Source organism: Salmo trutta, chromosome 29 (genome assembly GCF_901001165.1).
Source record: "Salmo trutta chromosome 29, fSalTru1.1, whole genome shotgun sequence".
Lineage (NCBI taxonomy): Eukaryota > Metazoa > Chordata > Actinopteri > Salmoniformes > Salmonidae > Salmo > Salmo trutta.
Genome location: NC_042985.1, coordinates 29783877 through 29796880, shown reverse-complemented (window position 1 = coordinate 29796880; position 13004 = coordinate 29783877).

Below are 13004 nucleotides of genomic sequence, written 5' to 3'. Positions count from 1 at the left end.
TGAACTGTAGACACTTGTTATTCTGAACTGTAGACACGTGTTATTCTGAACTGTAGACACGTTTATCTGAACTGTAGACACGTGTTATTCTGAACTGTAGACACGTGTTATTCTGAACTGTAGACACGTTATTCTGAACTGTAGACACGTGTTATTCTGAACTGTAGACACGTGTTATTCTGAACTGTAGACACGTTATTCTGAACTGTAGACACGTTATTCTGAACTGTAGACACGTGTTATTCTGAACTGTAGACACGTGTTATTCTGACTGTAGACACGTGTTATTCTGAACTGTAGACCGTTATTCTGAACTGTAGACACGTGTTATTCTGAACTGTAGACACGTGTTATTCTGAACTGTAGACACGTGTTATTCTGAACTGTAGACACGTGTTATTCTGAACTGTAGACAGGTGTTATTCTGAACTGTAGACACGTTATTCTGAACTGTAGACACGTTTATTCTGAACTGTAGACACGTGTTATTCTGAACTGTAGACACGTGTTATTCTGAACTGTAGACACGTTATTCTGAACTGTAGACACGGTGTTATTCTGAACTGTAGACACGTGTTATTCTGAACTGTAGACACGTGTTATTCTGAACTGTAGACACGTGTTATTCTGACTGTAGACACGTTATTCTGAACTGTAGACACGTGTTTATTCTGAACTGTAGACGTGTTATTCTGAACTGTAGACACGTGTTATTCTGAACTGTAGACACGTTATTCTGAACTGTAGACACGTTAATCTGAACTGTAGACACGTGTTATTCTGAACTGTAGACACGTGTTATTCTGAACTGTAGACACGTGTTATTCTGAACTGTAGACACACGTTATTCTGAACTGTAGACACGTGTTATTCTGAACTGTAGACACGTGTTATTCTGAACTGTAGACACGTTATTCTGAACTGCAGACATGTGTTATTCTGAACTGTAGACACGTGTTATTCTGAACTGTAGACACGTGTTATTCTGAACTGTAGACACGTGTTATTCTGAACTGTAGACACGTGTTATTCTGAACTGTAGACATGTGTTATTCTGAACTGTAGACATGTGTTATTCTGAACTGTAGACACGTTATTCTGAACTGTAGACACGTGTTATTCTGAACTGAAGACACATGTTATTCTGAACTGTAGACACGTGTTATTCTGAACTGTAGACACGTGTTATTCTGAACTGAAGACACGTGTTATTCTGAACTGTAGACACGTGTTATTCTGAACTGTAGACACGTGTTATTCTGAACTGTAGACACGTGTTATTCTGAACTGTAGACACTTGTTATTCTGAACTGTAGACACGTGTTATTCTGAACTGTAGACACGTGTTATTCTGAACTGTAGACACGTGTTATTCTGAACTGTAGACGTGTTATTCTGAACTGTAGACACGTGTTATTCTGAACTGTAGACACGTTATTCTGAACTGTAGACACATGTTATTCTGATCTGTAGACACGTGTTATTCTGAACTGTAGACACGTGTTATTCTGAACTGTAGACACGTGTTATTCTGAACTGTAGACAGGTGTTATTCTGAACTGTAGACACGTGTTATTCTGAACTGTAGACACGTGTTATTCTGAACTGTAGACACGTGTTATTCTGAACTGTAGACACGTTATTCTGAACTGTAGACACGTTATTCTGAACTGTAGACACGTGTTATTCTGAACTGTAGACACGTGTTATTCTGAACTGTAGACACGTGTTATTCTGAACTGTAGACACACGTTATTCTGAACTGTAGACACGTGTTATTCTGAACTGTAGACACGTGTTATTCTGAACTGTAGACACGTTATTCTGATCTGCAGACATGTGTTATTCTGAACTGTAGACACGTGTTATTCTGAACTGTAGACACGTGTTATTCTGAACTGTAGACACGTGATATTCTGAACTGTAGACACGTGTTATTCTGAACTGTAGACGTGTTATTCTGAACTGTAGACATGTGTTATTCTGAACTGTAGACACGTTATTCTGAACTGTAGACACGTGTTATTCTGAACTGAAGACACGTGTTATTCTGAACTGTAGACACGTGTTATTCTGAACTGTAGACACGTGTTATTCTGAACTGAAGACACGTGTTATTCTGAACTGTAGACACGTGTTATTCTGAACTGAAGACACGTGTTATTCTGAACTGAAGACACGTGTTATTCTGAACTGTAGACACGTGTTATTCTGAACTGTAGACACGTGTTATTCTGAACTGTAGACACTTGTTATTCTGAACTGTAGACACGTGTTATTCTGAACTGTAGACACGTGTTATTCCGAACTGTAGACACGTGTTATTCTGAACTGTAGACACGTGTTATTCTGAACTGTAGACACGTGTTATTCTGAACTGTAGACACGTGTTATTCTGAACAGTAGACACGTGTTATTCTGAACTGTAGACACGTGTTATTCTGAACTGTAGACACGTGTTATTCTGAACTGTAGACACATGTTATTCTGAACTGAAGGCACGTGTTATTCTGAACTGTAGACACGTGTTATTCTGAACTGAGACACGTGTTTTCTGAACTGTAGACACGTGTTATTCTGAACTGAAGACACGTGTTATTCTGAACTGTAGACACGTGTTATTCTGAACTGTAGACACGTTATTCTGAACTGTAGACACGTGTTATTCTGAACTGTAGACACGTTATTCTGAACTGTAGACACGTGTTTCTGAACTGTAGACACGTGTTATTCTGAACTGTAGACACGTGTTATTCTGAACTGTAGACAGGTGTTATTCTGAACTGTAGACACGTTATTCTGAACTGTAGACACGTGTTATTCTGAACTGTAGACACGTGTTATTCTGAACTGTAGACACGTGTTATTCTGAACTGTAGACACGTTATTCTGAACTGTAGACACGTTATTCTGAACTGTAGACACGTGTTATTCTGAACTGTAGACACGTGTTATTCTGAACTGTAGACACGTGTTATTCTGAACTGTAGACACACGTTATTCTGAACTGTAGACACGTGTTATTCTGAACTGTAGACACGTGTTATTCTGAACTGTAGACACGTTATTCTGAACTGTAGACACGTGATATTCTGAACTGTAGACACGTGATATTCTGAACTGTAGACACGTGTTATTCTGAACTGTAGACATGTGTTATTCTGAACTGTAGACATGTGTTATTCTGAACTGTAGACACGTTATTCTGAACTGTAACCGTGTTATTCTGAACTGAAGACACGTGTTATTCTGAACTGTAGACACGTGTTATTCTGAACTGTAGACACGTGTTATTCTGAACTGAAGACACGTGTTATTCTGAACTGTAGACACGTGTTATTCTGAACTGTAGACACGTGTTATTCTGAACTGAAGACACGTGTTATTCTGAACTGTAGACACGTGTTATTCTGAACTGTAGACACGTGTTATTCTGAACTGTAGACACTTGTTATTCTGAACTGTAGACACGTGTTATTCTGAACTGTAGACACGTGTTATTCTGAACTGTAGACACGTGTTATTCTGAACTGTAGACACGTGATATTCTGAACTGTAGACACGTTATTCTGAACTGTAGACACGTGTTGTTCTGAACTGTAGACACGTGTTATTCTGAACTGTAGACACATGTTATTCTGAACTGTAGACACGTGTTATTCTGAACTGTAGACACGTGTTATTCTGAACTGTAGACACGTGTTATTGAACTGTAGACACGTGTTATTCTGAACTGTAGACACGTGTTATTCTGAACTAACACGTGTTATTCTGAACTGTAGACACGTGTTATTCTGAACTGTAGACACGTGTTATTCTGAACTGTAGACACTTTTTATTCTGAACTGTAGACACGTGTTATTCTGAACTGTAGACACGTGTTATTCTGAACTGTAGACACGTGTTATTCTGAACTGAAGACACGTGTTATTCTGAACTGTAGACACGTGTTATTCTGAACTGAAGACACGTGTTATTCTGAACTGTAGACACGTGTTATTCTGAACTGTAGACACGTGTTATCTGAACTGTAGACACGTGTTATTCTGAACTGTAGACACGTGTTATTCTGAACTGTAGACACGTGTTATCTGAACTGTAGACACGTTTATTCTGAACTGTAGACACGTGTTATTCTGAACTGTAGACACGTGTTATTCTGAACTGTAGACATGTGTTATTCTGAACTGTAGACATGTGTTATTCTGAACTGTAGACACGTGTTATTCTGAACTGTAGACACGTGTTATTCTGAACTGTAGACACGTGTTATTCTGAACTGTAGACCTGTTATTCTGAACTGTAGACACGTGTTATTCTGAACTGTAGACACGTGTTATTCTGAACTGTAGACACGTGTTATTCTGAACTGAAGACACGTGTTATTCTGAACTGTAGACACGTGTTATTCTGAACTGTAGACACGTGTTATTCTGAACTGTAGACACGTGTTATTCTGAACAGTAGACACGTGTTATTCTGAACTGTAGACACGTGTTATTCTGAACTGTAGACACGTGTTATTCTGAACTGATTGCACGTGTTATTCTGAACTGTAGACACGTGTTATTCTGAACTGAAGACACGTGTTATTCTGAACTGTAGACACGTGTTATTCTGAACTGAAGACACGTGTTATTCTGAACTGTAGACACGTGTTATTCTGAACTGTAGACACGTTATTCTGAACTGTAGACACGTGTAATTCTGAACTGTAGACACGTGTTATTCTGAACTGTAGACACTTGTTATTCTGAACTGTAGACACGTGTTATTCTGAACTGTAGACACGTGTTATTCTGAACTGTAGACACGTGTTATTCTGAACTGTAGACACGTGTAATTCTGAACTGTAGACACGTGTTATTCTGAACTGTAGACACTTGTTATTCTGAACTGTAGACATGTGTTATTCTGAACTGTAGACACGTGTTATTCTGAACTGAAGGCACGTGTTATTCTGAACTGTAGACACGTGTTATTCTGAACTGAAGACACGTGTTATTCTGAACTGTAGACACGTGTTATTCTGAACTGTAGACACGTTATTCTGAACTGTAGACACGTGTTATTCTGAACTGTAGACACGTGTTATTCTGAACTGAAGACACGTGTTATTCTGAACTGTAGACACGTTATTCTGAACTGAAGACACGTGTTATTCTGAACTGTAGACACGTGTTATTCTGAACTGTAGACACGTGTTATTCTGAACTGTAGACACATGTTATTCTGAACTGTAGACACGTGTTATTCTGAACTGTAGACACGTGTTATTCTGAACTGTAGACACGTGTTATTCTGAACTGTAGACACGTTTTATTCTGAACTGTAGACACGTGTTATTCTGAACTGTAGACATGTGTTATTCTGAACTGTAGACATGTGTTATTCTGAACTGTAGACATGTGTTATTCTGAACTGTAGACACGTGTTATTCTGAACTGTAGACACTGTTATTCTGAACTGTAGACACGTGTTATTCTGAACTGTAGACACGTGTTATTCTGAACTGTAGACACGTGTTATTCTGAACTGTAGACACGTGTTATTCTGAACTGTAGACACGTGTTATTCTGAACTGAAGACACGTGTTATTCTGAACTGTAGACACGTGTTATTCTGAACTGTAGACACTGTTATTCTGAACTGTAGACACGTGTTATTCTGAACAGTAGACACGTGTTATTCTGAACTGTAGACACGTGTTATTCTGAACTGTAGACACGTGTTATTCTGAACTGATTGCACGTGTTATTCTGAACTGTAGACACGTGTTATTCTGAACTGAAGACACGTGTTATTCTGAACTGTAGACACGTGTTATTCTGAACTGAAGACACGTGTTATTCTGAACTGTAGACACGTGTTATTCTGAACTGTAGACACGTTATTCTGAACTGTAACACGTGTAATTCTGAACTGTAGACACGTGTTATTCTGAACTGTAGACACTTGTTATTCTGAACTGTAGACACGTGTTATTCTGACTGTAGACACGTGTTATTCTGAACTGTAGACACGTGTTATTCTGAACTGTAGACACGTGTAATTCTGAACTGTAGACACGTGTTTCTGAACTGTAGACACTTGTTATTCTGAACTGTAGACATGTGTTATTCTGAACTGTAGACACGTGTTATTCTGAACTGAAGGCACGTGTTATTCTGAACTGTAGACACGTGTTATTCTGAACTGAAGACACGTGTTATTCTGAACTGTAGACACGTGTTATTCTGAACTGTAGACACGTTATTCTGAACTGTAGACACGTGTTATTCTGAACTGTAGACACGTGTTATTCTGAACTGTAGACACTTGTTATTCTAAACTGTAGACACGTGTTATTCTGAACTGTAGACACGTGTTATTCTGAACTGTAGACACGTTATTCTGAACTGTAGACACGTGTTATTCTGAACTGTAGACACTGTTATTCTGAACTGTAGACACGTGTATTCTGAACTGTAGACACGTGTTATTCTGAACTGTAGACACGTGTTATTCTGAACTGTAGACACGTGTTATTCTGAACTGTAGACACGTGTTATTCTGAACTGTAGACACGTGTTATTCTGAACTGAAGACACGTGTTATTCTGAACTGTAGACACGTGTTATTCTGAACTGTAGACACGTGTTATTCTGAACTGTAGACACGTGTTATTCTGAACTGTAGACACGTGTTATTCTGAACTGTAGACACGTGTTATTCTGAACTGTAGACATGTGTTATTCTGAACTGTAGACACGTGTTATTCTGAACTGTAGACATGTGTTATTTTGAACTGTAGACACGTGTTATTCTGAACTGTAGACACGTGTTATTCTGAACTGTAGACACGTGTTATTCTGAACTGTAGACACGTGTTATTCTGAACTGTAGACACGTGTTATTCTGAACTGTAGACACGTGTTATTCTGAACAGTAGACACGTGTTATTCTGAACTGTAGACACGTGTTATTCTGAACTGTAGACACGTGTTATTCTGAACTGATTGCACGTGTTATTCTGAACTGTAGACACGTGTTATTCTGAACTGTAGACACGTTTATTCTGAACTGTAGACACGTGTTTTCTGAACTGAAGACACATGTTATTCTGAACTGTAGGACACGTTTATTCTGAACTGTAGACACGTTATTTGAACTGTAGACACGTGTAATTCTGAACTGTAGAACGTGTTATTGCTGAACTGTAGACACTTGTATTCTGAACTGTAGACCCCTTGTTATTCTGAACTGTAGACACGTGTTATTCTGAACTGTAGACACGTTATTCTGAACTGTAGCACGTGTTATTCTGAACTGTAGACACGTGTTATTCTGAACTGTAGACACGTGTTATTCTGAACTGTAGACACGTGTTATTCTGAACTGTAGACACGTTTATTTCTGAACTGGTAGACACGTGTTATTCTGAATGTAGACACGTGTTATTCTGAACTGTAGACACGTGTTATTCTGAACTGTATACACGTGTTATTCTGAACTGTAGACACGTGTTATTCTGAACTGTAGACACGTTATTCTGAACTGTAGACACGTGTTATTCTGAACTGTAGACACGTGTTATTCTGAACTGTATACACGTGTTATTCTGAACTGTAGACACGTGTTATTCTGAACTGTAGACACGTTATTCTGAACTGCAGACATGTGTTATTCTGAACTGTAGACACGTGTTATTCTGAACTGTAGACACGTGTTATTCTGAACTGTAGACACGTGTTATTCTGAACTGTAGACACGTGTTATTCTGAACTGTAGACACCTGTTATTCTGAACTGTAGACATGTGTTATTCTGAACTGTAGACACGTGTTATTCTGAACTGTAGACACGTGTTATTCTGAACTGTAGACACGTGTTATTCTGAACTGCAGAAATGTTTAACCACACAGTCTTATTTAGTTGATAGTCATTTAGTCAGTGTAACACTGTAATTGTTTGTGTTCATTCTTTCGGGACTAAGTCATTCTATTCGTTTAATTGAGTAAATGCATTCCTCGTTTTACAGAGCAATTCTTTGATTGACTATTCGTTCAAAATGTAGTATGTCTATTGGTAAATATTATTTACACTACACACAGCACGTGCTTGGGTTCCATCTTGACATCCCTGATCTACTTGACTCAATAAATTAAAGCTAGAAAATTGGTCACCAAGATAACTTGTTAGGGCTAGGGGGCAGTATTTACACCGCCGGATAAAAAACGTACCCAATTTAATCTGGTTACCACTCCTATCCAGTAACTAGAATATGCATATACTTATTAGATATGGATAGAAAACACCCTAAAGTTTCTAAAACTGTTTGAATGGTGTGAGTATAACAGAACTCATATGGCAGGCAAAAATCTGAGAGATTCTTTTACAGGAAGTGGCCTGTCTGACCATTTATTGGCTTTCTTTGACATCTCTTTCCAAAACAAAGGATCTCTGCGTTAACGTGACACTTCCCACGGCTCCCATAGGCTCTCAGAGCCCGGGAAAAAACAGAATGTCGTCATTCCAGCCCCAGGCTGAAGCACATTATCGCCTTTGTCAAGTGGCCGATCAGAGGACAAAGGGCTTAGGCTCGTGCACTGGCCGCCCCCGTCTTTCTTTTTTCCCCTCTATTTACCGAAACGCAGATTCCCGGTCGGAATATGATCGCTTTTTTACGAGATAAATTGCATAAAAATTGATTTTAAACAGCGGTTGACATGCTTCGAAGTACGGTAATGGAATATTTAGAATTTTTTTGTCACGAAATGCGCCATGCTCGTAACCCTGATTTACCATTTCGGATAGTGTCTAGAACGCACGAACAAAACGCCGCTGTTTGGATATAACGATGGATTATTTGGGACCAAACCAACATTTCTTATTGAAGTAGAAGTCCTGGGAGTGCATTCTGACGAAGAACAGGAAAGGTAATAACATTTTTGTTATAGTAAATCTGATTTTGGTGAAGGCTAAACTTGCTGGGTGTCTAAATAGCTAGCCCGTGATGGCTGGGCTATGTACTTAGAATATTGCAAAATGTGCTTTCACCAAAAAGCTATTTTAAAATCGGACATATCGAGTGCATAGAGGAGTTCTGTATCTATAATTCTTAAAATAATTGTTATGCTTTTTGTGAACGTTTATCGTGAGTAATTTAGTAAATTGTTAGTAAATTCCCCGGAAGTTTGCGGGGGGTATGCTAGTTCTGAACGTCACATGCTAATGTAAAAAGCAGTTTTTTGATATAAATATGAACTTGATTGAACAAAACATGCATGTATTGTATAACATAATGTCCTAGGGGTGTCATCTGATGAAGATCATCAAAGGTTAGTGCTGCATTTAGCTGTGTTCTGGGTTTTTGTGACATTATATGCTAGCTTGAAAAATGGGTGTCTGATTATTTCTGGCTGGATACTCTGCTGACATAATCTAATGTTTTGCTTTCGTTGTAAAGCCTTTTTGAAATCGGACAGTGTGGTTAGATTAACGAGAGTCTTGTCTTTAAATAGCTGTAAAATAGTCATATGTTTGAGAAATTGAAGTAATAGCATTTCTAAGGTATTTGAAAATCTCGCCACAGGATTCAACTGGCTGTTACGTAGGTGGGACGATTTGGTGCCACCTAGCCCAGAGAGGATAAGCTATTTGTATCTAGCCTCTTAATAATTGCATAACGGTGCAAGATAGACACACGTTCATTCTAGTCATATTGAGAGGTGATCTAAGGCTCACTACCTTGACTAGATCCTGCAGAGACGCACAGGGCCTGTAACATTTATCCACATAATAATGGAGTCAGAATGCAGTTTATTATTATTAAACATTCATTTGAACCGCAACTACATAATGGTGACCCCCTCGTCCTCAGTTGATGGGGATTTCCACCAACCTACACCATAGTTTCTTTCCAATTTCAGTGTGGGTTGTATCATAAGACTTCTCCCTCCTTCAGGTCTGATGTGCTCTTTATCTTTCTGTCAAATCAAAGGATCCTATGGTTTACACAGGTAGACAGAACATGCTTTATGGAAACGTGGATGATAAACATCAAGTTGGGGGAAAATCATCATCTTTTTGGAATCAACTGTGATCAGTGTTGGTTGCAGCGTTTTCAAAGAAAACAGGATGAGCCGAACGGCGGTGTCTGATTTCCGTTTAATCGGGCGCTTTAGAGACGAGGTGGGAAATGGGAGCCCGCCAGCTCCTTGTGCCTCTGCGTCTCTCTGGGTCTCTCAGCTGGAGCCCCACTGATCTGGGGGAAATCAAAGATTAGCGTTTGTGAGAGGTTTGCATCTGCCTCAAACACACCAGCTGACTCATCAGATCCTCCACCAGCCCTCAGCCTACCATCCACTCTAAAAGGAAATCTGGAGAATAATCATATTCCATACTCAATAAGACAAATAACTTTGGCTTTTCTCATCTGATGAATGCCAAGATTCTGACGTTCTAACAAAATTGGATTGATAGGGGGACACCACCTATGGTAAAAAGGGACGTGGAAAGATGCGAAGATTGACTTGATAGTGTGAATTTCAATGGAATGGAAATCAGGCATTGCACCTCAATATTTCAGTCTAATTCATCAAGCGTAACAAATTGCCTAGACCTTTATTTCTCACATAGGCAAAACAAGATCAATCATCAATAAAGTATATCTACTCTGGGACAACTTGTGCATACGCCTCCATGTGTAGCTGCTATTGAGCGGACCTAAAATCAGGCCATTAAAACAAGCGTATATAATGAAATTTAAAAGAGATCCATTACACTACATCCTCCACCGTGGCTGAGACCTAGCTGCTGCTTGCACTATATTGCTGGTTAGTTGCTGCTGAGTCAGATGATGGGGTGGCGCTGAGTGAAATCTGGGGGCACATCTCAGTGTTGTTGCCTTTGGTGTGTGTGCCAGATGCCTGCCAGGGACCCGGCCTTATTAGCAGAATTACACAGATCAAACAGAGAAGCCGATGGATCGGCAGAAGAAAGAGAATCCGCTCTGCCTCTCCAAGAGACTGGAATGAAAGGCACAACAGAGAGGGAAGTGGGGGCAGGAGGAGACATTGTGTAACTGCTGCTACAGAGTTTGAGGGGAAGGTTGGGCTTTGATTGCTTTTTGACAATAGATGAAAAACGTGCAGCCTTCTGATGGACCAAGAACAGCACAGGTCTGTATTGACATCCCATGGGGTTGACCGATTTACTGAGGTATTGAGATGTTTATGAAGCGGATTGTACTGTATATGTACAGATGAATCCAACACTACCGGAACTTCCACTAGGTGATTTACTCTGAGTGACTGACCACTAAGGGCGTGGTCACATAATGTTGTCTGATCCATTCTGGGAACATTTGCGTTTCTTGATCAGAGCAAAAACTCATGCATGAAAACAAAACTAATCTTGTCCAAACTAATTCTCATACATACATACAGCTTGGGGTCATTCATGGATTTAGGTCGTGAGGACGAGGTAGTGTGATGCCTTAGTGCAAGTCAGGTGTAATTTTACAACAGTTTTCCCTGTTGGTCTGAAGGCTAAGTACTAAGCCAAATTGTTCACCTGCATTGTAGTTACACTGTACCTACCTACAGTCGTATGAAAAGGTTTGGGCACCCCTCTGAGGCTGCATAATAATTTACTCTGTCATCACAGAAAATGATCACAGTGGCATGCCATTCATTTTCTAATAAAAGCTGAGTACTGGGGTATTGTCCAGACAAAGATTTTTAGTGTAGCAATATTAAGTTGTATGAAATTAAATCAGATGTGAAAAATAGGCTATGCAAAAATTTGGGCACCCTTGTCATTCTGTTGATTTGAATACCTGTAACTACTTAGCACTGATTAATTGGAACACACAATTGGTTTGGTGAGCTCATTAAGCCTTGAACTTCATAGACAAGTGCATCCAATCATGAGAAAAGGTATTTAAGGTGGCCAATTGCAAGTTGTTGTTCTCTTTGACTCTCCTCTGAAGAGTGGCAACATGGGGGCCTCAAAACAACTCTCAAATGACCTGAAAACAAAGATTGTTCAACATTATGGTTTAGAGGAAGGCTACAAAAAGCTATCGCAGAGATGTAAGCTGTCAGTGTCCACTGTGAGGAACATAGTGAGGAAATGGAAGACCACAGGCACAGTTCTTGTTAAGGCCAGAAGTGGCAGGCCAAGTAAAATATCGGAGAGGCAAAGGCGAAGGATGGTGAGAACGGTCAAAAACAGCCCACAGACTACCTCCAAAGACCTACAACATCATCTTGCTGCAGATGGTGTCACTGTGCATCGTTCAACAATTCAGCGCACTTTGCACAAGGAGAAGCTGTATGGGAGAGTGATGCGGAAGAAGCCTTTTCTGCACACACGCCATAAACAGAGTCGCTTGAGGTATGCAAACGCACATTTGGACAAGCCAGCTTCATTTTGGAATAAGGTGCTGTGGACTGACGAAACAAAGATTAAGTTATTTGGTCATAACAAGGGACGATATGCATGGCGGCAAAAGAACACAGCGTTCCAAGAAAAACACTTGCGACCCACAGTAAAATTTGGTGGGGGTTCCATCATGCTGTGGGGCTGTGTGGCCAGTGCCGGTAGTGGGAATCTTGTTAAAGTTGAGGGTTGCATGGATTCCACTCAATATCAGCAGATTCTTGGGAATAATGTTGAAGAATCAGTCACAAAGTTGAAGTTACGCCGGGGCTGGATATTTCAACAAGACAACGACCCAAAACACTGCTCAAAATCTACCCGGGCATTTATGCAGAGGAACAAGTACAACGTTCTGGAATGGCCAGCCCAGTCCCCAGACCTGAATATCATTGAGAATCTGTGGGATGATTTGAAGCGGGCTGTCCATGCCCGGTAACCATCAAACCTAACTGAACTGGAGATGTTTTGTAAGGAGGAATGGTCCAAGATACCTTCATCCAGAATCCAGACACTCATTAGAGGCTATTGGAAGCGTCTAGAGGCTGTTATTTTAGCAAAAGGAGGCTCTACTAAATATTG